General features: G+C 33.5%; 1 long non-coding RNA gene across 1 annotated transcript; it reads left to right on the top strand.

Moving 5' to 3' along the window:
- The first annotated feature begins 7,061 nt into the window (after positions 1 to 7,061).
- LOC145028960 (uncharacterized) lies at positions 7,062 to 7,646 on the top strand. Its single transcript, XR_013676290.1, has 3 exons — positions 7,062 to 7,165; positions 7,282 to 7,418; positions 7,524 to 7,646. It is a non-coding gene; the product is annotated as an uncharacterized LOC145028960 (long non-coding RNA).
- The last annotated feature ends 3,057 nt before the right edge of the window (positions 7,647 to 10,703 follow it).

Here is a 10,703-nt window from a genome sequence, read left to right as displayed (position 1 = left end):
AAATTTCTTGAAACAATCTAAATTTAAACAAGGATAAGTTGACCCCACATTATATCGCAAGAAAGTTGGGAATCATCTCATGCTTGTTCAAATTTATGTTGATGATATAATTTTTGGCTCAATTGACCCAGCATTGTCACTTGAATTTGAAAATCTAATGAAAAGTCAATTTGAAATGAGTATGATGGGAAAAATCAATAATTTTCTTGGTTTGAATATAAGATAAAACAGGGATGGAATTTTAATCAATCAAGAAAAATACACAAAGAACTTGCTTGAAAAGTTTGGAATGACTAACAGCATGAAGCTGCGAGTACCAATGGCAGTGGGAACAAGACTAACTCCTTCATTAGATACTGCTGCTGTGGATTTAGGTCTTTATCAAAGCATGATAGGGTCCTTATTGTACTTAACTGCAAGTAGACCTGGTATTATGTTTTCGGTATGTAATTGTGGTAGATATCAAGCTAATCCTAGGGAACCTCATTTAACTACAGTGAAAAATATTTTTCGGTATCTTAAAGGAACAATTTCTTTAGGACTTTGGTATCCTGCGAAATCGGGATTTTTCATACAAGCTTTTTCAGACTCAGATCTAGGAGGATGTACTTTATATAGGAAAAGTACAAGTGGCGGATGTCAACTGTTGGATGGAAAGTTGGTGAGTTGGCAATCAAAGAAGCAAACATGTGTTGCTATATCAACTCCTGAGGTTGAATACATTGCAACTGCTGCTTGCACTTCGCAAATCATTTGGATTCAGAGTCAACTTCGTGATTATGCTATCAATATGAAAAAGATTCCTTTGTATTGTGATTCTCAAACTGCCATTCGCATTTGTCATAATCCAGTAAAACACTCAAAGACAAAACATATAGCTCTTCGATATCATTTTATCAAAGATCATGTGGAAGTTGGGAATATTGAAATTCATTTTGTTAAAACCACTGAACAACTTACTGATATTTTTACTAAACCTCTTGATGAAAAATCATTTGTAAGAATTTTAACTGGTTTGGGAATGATTGATGTGAATTCAGTTTCAAAATCAATAATTCAAGGATGAAAGGTCCGATCAGAAGCTCTAAGTCAGAATTGTTAAGAAGTTACTGTTCATTTAGAGGCTTCGCATCCACATTTCTTCGCGTCCGCACATATAACAAATAAGGTTAGGTTTACTTTTGATTCATTTTCATTTTTCGAAAAATAGAAAAACTTGAAAAATCAAAAATATTTTCTTTTGTTTAGTTTTTGTTCTTATATAACACACACACACACACACACACACATATATATATATATATATATATATATATATATATATATATATATATATATATATATTGTTAACCTTGTTCTTTAAGAATTGTGTGTTTTTAGTTAGTCTAGTGCTTAATGCGAAGAGGTCATGCTTGTATGTTTCTATGGGAAGGTACTATTTCTTTCAACTTTGTACTAGTTAGGATGTCCCTAGAAGCATGGTGCAACATGTTTTCTCAAGCCTCATATGACTTTATGTGTACGAAAGGAAAGCTTTAATGAAATTATCACATGAAAATTTCTTCCCAATAAGGCTTATATTTTACATTAGTCAAAAGAGCTACCTTACTCTTCTCAAATGAGTTAAGAGTTTTATGTTTGGTCCATACATAACAGAGGTACATTCGGTCTTATAACCAATCTTTTTCATCATAAAATTCTTAACACAAATCACACACAAAGACGTATGTCTGAGACGTCTCTGATCAAACCCATCGAGACTTAGATATACAAACATTCTGTGTTAAGGATCTGACATCATGAGTCCATTATGAAAGTGAAACCCAAAATTCTAAAGTTTGAGGAATTGACGGGGAAATTTTTTCCAGATATTAACGAAACTTTTGTTTCAGTACCAAACTTTCGAAACTCCAAATCATATTCAATTCGCATGTGTGGTCTTGATCAAACATTTGCAACCCACGATGTTTGTTACCCAACAAGATCCAGTAAAACAATTTTTATGAATATGATTTCTGTGTGAGTTTCATTCGCAAATCCTAGTCATGATAAATATTTTCAAAAGCCAACTTGTCACTGACTACACTGGTTATACAAATAATTTCAGTTGCAATTTCTCACCTTATGTTAAGGATGATATGTAATGAAATTTGAAACCAACCCAAAATATCTTTCAAAAGAAGCCCTTTGATACTTATCAAAAAGTATTCGATTGTAATTCACGGGAACATACGCAAGCTGTTGATCATCTCTCTTGATGATTAATGAAGCAACCTTTGCCTGGGGTTTAACTGCCTTTGTGTCAAATTGAATTTTTGACATCACAGAATTCCAAAAAAAAAATTGCTTGTTTCTTATCTTATTTCTTTGGAACACTGCACTCACGAAATCCTTGAGCAATGAGTATTACCAACTTAGGCTGATGATTTCACAAAATCTGGCATATGACTTCACTTTATATTCCAAAAGTGAAACAACTTTGCCTCCATGAGAAGGGTTCTAATGGTTACAATTCAACAAAGGAATATTGACAGGCTTTGTATATGTGACGAATGGTATTCGGTTCGGGTTTCTAGGAAATGTGATAGTTGCTTTTTCACACATGGCTAACTTTTGCAGTAATGGTCCGATTATCAAGGTGCCACGTCGGATAACATTAAATGCATCCCGCTTTAAGTTCAAATCGATTCGGGTTACCTATAAAAGGGGATTCAAGCAGATGTTATACGGTTACGTGATCAAAACAAATATTCCTAAATTCTCTGATTCTTCATCTTCTTCAAACCCTAACAATGGCTGCTACTCCATCCAACACTGATGAAGTTCTCTCACAATCACTCATGAAGATCCAAAGCACCAACTACCTCGTTGATTCTCGAGTTTCATCTTACCCAAAAGATCTAAAAATGTTGATTGTTGCCTTGAAAATATCTCCTTTAGCAACTTCCATGTTTAGTTCCTTCTCCGTTCCGATGACATGGTTGTCATTGGCAGCATCAACCGCATCCCACAACTATGCCACTGATGTCATAACCTTTCAGTTGGTGAACAATAAGAGGGTTCATTTGAACAAGAAGATGTTCATTGAGTCCTTGAACATTCCCAATAACCCTCCATTTTTCAAACCCATCAATTCCCAAGTCATCTTTATGTTCAATGAGATGGGACATCAACTAGCACTTGAGAAGATTAGTGATTTCCGAAAATCTGGATTACCACGTATGTGGAATTTTCAATTTGGCATTTTTCTTAGATGTTTGATAGGAAGAACAGTCGGTCTTGATAGGGGGCGTATGGAAATGTATGTGATGGTGATGGGATTATACTACGATATCAGTGTGGATTACGGAACTCAGTTGTGGAAGGAGTTTGTAAAGAGTCTTGAAAATACGAACTCTGACAAAGGAATTTCTTGTGCAAGATATTGGAGCCTTATTCTTGAAAAGATATATGAAAAAGAAGGAATTCAAGTCCCTGAAAGTGCTGAGGTTGCAGAATTCTCGTTGTATCAATTTACAAAGGTAGTGGAAGATGATGAAAATATCTTTACACATGTTGCTCGCATTCCGGATGCGATGCTTAGAAAGGTATCATCCACTCACAAAGTGTTGGTTAAATACATGAGATGGTGGATCCCGCTGTGTAAACTAGGATCTTATTGGAAATCACTGACAAAACCTCAAAGAAGAAGAAAACCACTAAAAAGGGTGAAACAGGTCAATCTTCGAAAACAAACTCAAGCAGAAGAGGTTTAGATAGAAGAAACGTCTTCAAAATCGAAGAAGGAAACTATACCCTCAAAATCTGGGGTACTGAAGACAGTTCGCAAATCCTCCTCTCCTATTCGCAAGGCAGAAGTCAGCAGAAGGGGGTAACTGTTAAAAGTGTTCCAGCTCCTGTTTCTCCAAGATCAAAGAGGAAAATACTCAATATGTTGCGAAACATATGCAACAAACACTTTCCAAGAAACGAAAGTTGGTAATTCGCAACGAGTCATCTGATGAAGAGGTGGTTCCAGAGACTCCACCTGTTTCTTCACCAGTAACTGTTTCTATTCCACTTGTTTCAATTACACCAACTTCGCAAATCTCTACAACAACTACCATTCCACTTGAAGTAGTCACTAGCAAATCAGTTTCTGAGGAGGTACCTACTTCTGATATGGTTGTCAACGTATCTGATACGGGGGCACCTATCACAAGTGTCGAAACCACACTACCTATCAGTTTATCTGCTTCTTTACCCATTTATTCTGAGAATATATCAACTTCTTTACCACCATTTTCTCTTCCAATAACTACACTCACTACTTCATCTATTTTTGAACATCCTTTACAAAATCCTTTCACCACTTTGTTTCTATCACAATCACCCGAAACTTCTCAACCTTCGCAACCCATGTCCGATGATGAAACTGCAGTAGGAGGTTTTGGAGGAATATTTGAAGATTTACATTTTGATTCAGAGGAGGAGGAGATAGTTGATCATATGCTTATGACAGGAAAGCAATTCAAAATCCTGAATCAAAAGTTGAATGTCATTATTCAGTCACAAGCTGATTATGGTAAAACGTCATCTACGTCAGTTTTGGAGGTTGAAATTATGATCAAGTCTGCTGAAAAGAGAATACTTGATAAAGTTGTTCAATCAGATAAGAATAATGAGCTTCACATTCAAGCTCAAGCGAATTCGTTTAATGATGTTGTTAAGGACTTGAAGACTGTTGCAAAAGAACGTCATGTTTTTTTGTGCAGGATGTAAAGAAGGTCAGGGAGGATGTTAATTTTAAAGTTGAGGAATTAAAGAAAGAACTTGCCAAGGAACTTCAAGATATTACTTCTCAAAATTTGGAAGGACAGAAGAGGGTTGATGTTATTACAACAGACCTGAACAAAGTTTTCAATGATTTTCAATCTCCTGGTCCAGTTCTTGCAGCAAATTAGAAAGAAAACAAAGAGAGATTTGATCAGTTGATTCAGTTGCTGACTGAGTTGAAAACTTTGGTTTCGCAATCTTCATCACAACCTATTCTCACTCCTGAATTCTTGTCTCTCAAAGTCAATACTTTGGAACAAATATTTTAGAAGGCACTTGCTCCTATTTCCAACTTTACCTATTTACCACCGAAGAATGCCCCACCTGCTTTCACAGAGGTGCAAGGGAGAGAGAAGAATACAAGTAAAGAGGATGATGCGAAAACTATGGGGAAAGTGATATTCACTTAACTCAAAACTACTCTTCCAATATTCACAATGCCAACTTCTTCAACAACAGTAACAACAAGGACAATTCTCAAGGGAATTGTAATTGGATCAAAAGAAGGAGGAAGTTCAAGTGCAAAACCTCCAACTGATGATGTGGGAAAAGGAATAGGGATATTATATGAAAAGTAGAAGGAGGAGAAGAAAGCTGAAGCTGAGGCTAAAATGGAAAGGATGAGACATGTACAGAGCATAATGAGGCAAATGGCAAGTGATCCTCCCACAATGAATAAAGGTGATCCTGCGAAGCTTTATTCTTATGAAACTATAGAGTTAAATGTGGTGGGGAAGGAGATGTATGAATTAGAGAAAAAGCCAAAGAGGAGCGACGATATTGCAAATTCGGACAAATGCCAGTTGGATTTTCCGATTAATGAAATGCTATTCATAACAGCTCAGTACAAGATAAGTGAGAAGTTTAAAAATGCTGATGACTACATACACATGAAAATCAGATTTCATGCTGTATTGGGGAAGAATCCATATGAAATATGGTCATTGTTGAAGATTAAAACGGTGTTGACGATTAAGAAGGATTTATTGTTTGAAGACATGCTTCAGAACTTTCGATATTTTGTCACTAGAGCTGATAACAAACAATATGACTTCACAATAGCTGACTTCCCTCTGATGAACTGCAATGATCTTATCCAAGTAGCTCTTATTTTGAAACACATGCAAGATCAAAAGCTCAAAGGATCTGAAACTGAAGTGTTTAGATTCGGTTTTGCACATGTCAAGATTTTTATTGATAAGTACTTTGAATGTTTGACATTGACCGATGAAGAACTCGCAACAACCTTAGGAAAGGAAGTAAATGTCTCCTGGGAAGATATTTTGACCCAGTCAGCGTTATCTAAATATGTTGATTGTGAAATATGCCTGAGACCTTTTGGCATGGTATTTTCAGGGAAGGATACAAAAGGAAAGCCCAAGAAATTTTTGTTCAAGATCTCAGAAATTGAAAGATATACTTCTTCGCAATATACGAATTTTATTGTTCATATGAATAACTGCAAGAAGAATAATGAAGGAGACAAGAGGGAGCTTAAAAAGGTGATTTCTTGGTATAGTAAAGCGCGAAAGACAATCTACTCAGCTGTTTAGAAACTTATGGACTGAATAGCTTCGACTGTTTACAAAGGGGGAGATTGTAGAGTCTATGTATTGTAAAAGTCGAAGTAGTTGTTTCTTTTGAGTTTCGCATATTAGTTATTTTATTGAGTCACAGTTTTATGCGAAGCGTATTGTAATAGACTTAGTATATTTTTTGTACACTCAGGTCTCCTATAAATAGGGACTGAGGATAGAAGTAGAAAGTACTTTTGAACTCGAGTATTCTTTCTGCCTAGAAGCTTTGTAATCAGTCTTCATCAATATAAGATCTGATTAATATTTACTCGTTGTGTTCTTACTTTTCAATCATTCAATCATAATTGCTTTCATAATCTTGATTACAATTCTCTACACTTTTTACTTTTTATAATTTGATTTAAAATAAATAGACACATGTAATGAGTTGGTACACCTTCATGTAATCCTGAAAATGATCCAACAATTTATAGAGATTGCTGATATAATTGCACTTGAGATGATATAGCAGGAGAGGATAAAAAGCATGGCTTTCGAATGGTACTTTTCAGATTCACATTTTCCTTGGGTTTTGTGTTATTTGTATGTTATTGTGTTAAGTGTATAATCGGCTTTTTCATATTTCATGTTAATCATGCTTTAGGGCAGACATCATATTGGTTTAAAAGAATGTGTTGTATGTGATACTGAAAGTTGCCAAAGGAAGAATAAGTACACACTTAGTGGGACTGGTGCGTCTTCTCAATCAAAAAAAAACTTGATGATGATCTTTTTTGGGGTCCTTTGGATCACCCGAACGAAGAAGAAAAAATGTATGTTTCTTTTAATGTATATGTGTTTTTATTTTATGATTTATATTTTATGGAAGTGTGTTTGATGTGTTTGTGGTTGTGATGCATGGCTGATTTTCCTCAACTCGCAAATCAAGGGAGTTGGTTTAAGAACACTCCTGGAAAAGGAGCCACTATGAGTCGACAAAAGTCGAGAGTGGAAGAGCTGTTGGAGCTTCTCTTTCACCATCTCCTTCATTGAAATGGAAAAGAGATGTGATGGCTAAACATTCAGGTAAACCTCCTTCACTTACAGGAATAGCAAATTGCTTTGTATATATCATCCTCCTTATAATTCTTCTTTCTATAGCATTAATTCTTTACTTTTGTTTTTGCATAGACAATGGACTTTAAAGATTGGTGCAAAAATGAATGTGTTGGGCTTCTTGGATCCAAAGGCCTCTTATATGTCGAATATCGAATATGCTTTCATTCATCTAATATTATGTTCTAGTACATGATACAACTTGAAACAAGAGAAAATAAAATAACACAGCGCCAAAGGCGCGTATGACTCCCCTCTAGTTGTTATTGAAATATAAATATAACGTAGTAATATACCACAAAATCAGGACGTAATTTTCTATTTTATATTCTAGATGTTTTTTTGTATTAGTTGATTTATTTGATAACAGAATTTTATTTCCGTTAACTAAATATGGAGAGAAGGTTAACGACGGCATACATGAGAAAGGGATAAAAACGTAATTTTCTATTTTATATTCTGGATATTTTTTTTGTATTAGTTGATTTATTTGATAACATAATCTTATTTCCATTAACTAAATATGGAGAGAAGGTTAACGACGATATACATGAGAAAGGGATAAAAGCAACAAGGCTTTTATATACGACATGTTTTTATTTAAAAATAAAAACTATTTTCATATTAATAACGTTGTTTGTTTTATTTTTTATTTTTTATTTTTATTTTTTTTATAAAGGAAACCTAAGGACAATACCTTTAAAGAGCCAAAGCGTCACAAAGAAACGGTAGCGATATTGTAAGCCTTTTTTGCATTATGATATATTGAGTATTGACCATATTGTTGATAACAAGTGTCCCAAAGAAAAGCAATGGAAAAAGAAGTTTGGATTTGGAAGAGATTTTGGAAAATGCTTACAGCTGGGATCACTCACACATACATGAGTACACGTTTCAATATTTGCTAGTTTTTATAAAGAAGTCGAAGTTTAAAAGTTTTAATATTACCAGGTTCGTGCATTATACAGCTTGATGAAAAAAAAGTAGGTTCGTTCATTATACAGCTTGATGAAAAAAAAAATTAAGTATAAGGTGTAAATATTAAATATTTTTTAAATTAATTTTTGAAATAAATATCAATGATTAAGATATAAATATTAAATATTTTTTAAAGTAAATTATGAAATAAATATGAATGATGAATAACCAAGTAATTCAATCTATACTAATTTAAAAAGTATTAATGTATTTTAAACAATTGTGGTGAATATCAAGGTGTACAAATTAAATATTTTTACAAATACAAGAAAAAGTTTTATTAATGGTCCTTTAGCTTAGCTTTACAGTTTTTCGGTGAAATTAGCCTTATGAAACTTTTTTTTTCTTTGAAATGATCCGAATGGAGCAAACCTTGCACACAAATGATCTTTACCGTCGATGTCTGTTAGAGGGTTCCATTAAATTGAATTTTTTTGTATAAAAATTATTTCTGTCATCTTGTGAAACTTAATCACCATTCATGAAATTTTACACAAAGACCAATTAATATATTACAATGCTAGTCTCATTTTCTTTCTTTTAATATTTTCGATCTTTTTTTTTCTTCATAAGTTTGTTATTATATAGTTTTTTTTGTTGTCTAAATTTTATTTAAAATATTCAAACTACAATACATAATTAAATATTTTTTTTTTTCTATTTTTTATGTAGAAACATCCTAAGCATAAAAACATCATATAAATTTTAAATTTTCATATGATGTAATTTTTAAAATTTATCTTAATTTATCTTATATAAATATATTTTTTATGAAAAAAATATGATGTATTATTATAAAAAAAAAATATGTTATTATAGATATAATAGCATGTAGCTATTTTATTTTAAAAATATAAATATGTGGTTTTGAATGAAAGAAAAAAAAATGTTTTAGTTTTGATTTCATAATATAAGTACAATTCTCACCAAGGAATTAATAAACTGTGACATCCCCATTTTCACGGCTAGAAAATACCGATTTGTTTATGCTTTGTTTTATAAAATCAGAGTAATATTTTAAAGAAAACGGTTGCGGAATTTGTTCGTGAAACAAGATATGATAATAACTTATCAAAACATTTCACAAAGAGAATGTATTTTCATTTAATAATAAAACATCAGGATGTCATGTTCCGATACAGACACATAAGCATAAACAGAACTTACATTCAATTACACTAATGATTTATATCTCCTTTAAATCTCTCTGTGAAATATGTCTTCGTATCGATACCTGTGATACCAAGAAAACTGAGTGGGTCAGGCTTGGGAGCCTGGTAAGCATATAAGGTTTTCATCCCACAATGTTATATCATATATTTATAAATATAGAACATTCAAACTTGTACAATTTCACCATATAAAGGCAACTCTTATCCCACCCCATCGATCCTCACAACGACACGATCTAAACTCTCGTATCTAAAACTTTCCTCTTTACCTGATCCCTACTCACGTATCTAAAACTATCCTCTTCACCGATCCATACTCATGGATCTAAAACTAACCTTTTTCACCTAATCCATACTCACGGATCTAAAACTAACCTCCTGATCTGATCCATACACCCGGATCAATAATTGTACCGAATCCATACTTCCGGAATAAGGACAATTAACTATACCCTAATCCTGATCTGATCCATACTCCCAGATCAATAACTGTGCCCAATCCATACTCCCGGACTAGGGACAATTAACTTAGTCTTAATCCGTACTACTGGACTAATAACAAGTTTTATCTCTTTACCTGATCCATACTCCCGGATCTAAAACTAACCTCTTGGTCTAATCCATACTCCGCTGAATAAGTAGATCAACAACAACAACATCGGGACCTCTCATCTGTTTATCACACATCAACTATCTACCCATATTCTACCCAACATATTAGTAGATAAAAATATATATTTTTATACATAGTTTAAAACCTGTATAGCATTCTCATTCTATACCTATTCCACATAACAGATGAGGCACACCTACATAACACGTATTCCATAGAGAATAAATCAGATCTATTAAATGAAGAAAGTGAATATACATTCACACACATAACAACAAAGTTATACACATAACATGTATTTTGTATAAAATACTTCATAATTATGCGTTAGAAGAAAGTAACCACACACTCACTTGATTAGAAGATGATCGGACAACACTACGACTTGTAGAAGTAGTATTCTTCTGTAGATCTGGAAGATCTTCACAAAAACCGGGCTCCTCGCGGGCAGAGCTTCGGCTAGGGAATCACACTTCTTGGGATCTTCGAGGC

The sequence above is a fragment of the Lactuca saligna genome, chromosome 2 (assembly GCF_052625555.1).
Source record: "Lactuca saligna cultivar CGN05327 chromosome 2, ASM5262555v1, whole genome shotgun sequence".
Classification (NCBI taxonomy): domain Eukaryota; kingdom Viridiplantae; phylum Streptophyta; class Magnoliopsida; order Asterales; family Asteraceae; genus Lactuca; species Lactuca saligna.
Note: the sequence above shows the minus strand (reverse complement) of the source record. Positions and strands in the feature narration are given on the sequence as shown.